Genomic DNA, 558 nt, shown 5'->3' on the forward strand with positions numbered 1-558 from the left:
AGTCAGTGATAAAGATAGGTAATATTCATATCAATTTTGATCATAGGGTTGTTGAAGTAAAAGGTAAAGTAGTTCACCTTACTAATAAAGAGTATTCAATGATAGAATTACTTGCATTGCGTAAGGGTACAGTACTGACAAAAGAAACATTTTTAAATTATCTCTACAATGGTATAGATGAGCCTTCAGATAACAAGATAGTTGATGTTTTTATGTGTAAATTACGTAGAAAGCTTGAAGACGCTAATGACGGTAAAAGTCATATAGAAACAGTATGGGGCAGAGGATATGTTCTAAAAGAAAATGTTGATGAAGATGAATATTCTGATATTAGTCTGGATGAAGAGGATAATAGCTGCGAGACAGAACAAGTACGAGACAACGCATAAGATGCATACGTATGTGGCTTATATTACACAGAACTCTATAATTTAAATTTCTAGGTGAAATATAAGCCGAGTTCTGTTTATGTAGCTATTTCTCTGAAGTAAATGTTACCATTTACTTTATGCGATTTACCCGAGTAGATATGAGGAAAACATAAAGTCTACTCTTATT

The sequence above is a fragment of the Rhagoletis zephyria genome, unplaced genomic scaffold (assembly GCF_001687245.7).
Source record: "Rhagoletis zephyria isolate East Lansing unplaced genomic scaffold, Rhagoletis_zephyria_1.1 Rzeph_scaffold_02768, whole genome shotgun sequence".
NCBI classification, from domain to species: domain Eukaryota; kingdom Metazoa; phylum Arthropoda; class Insecta; order Diptera; family Tephritidae; genus Rhagoletis; species Rhagoletis zephyria.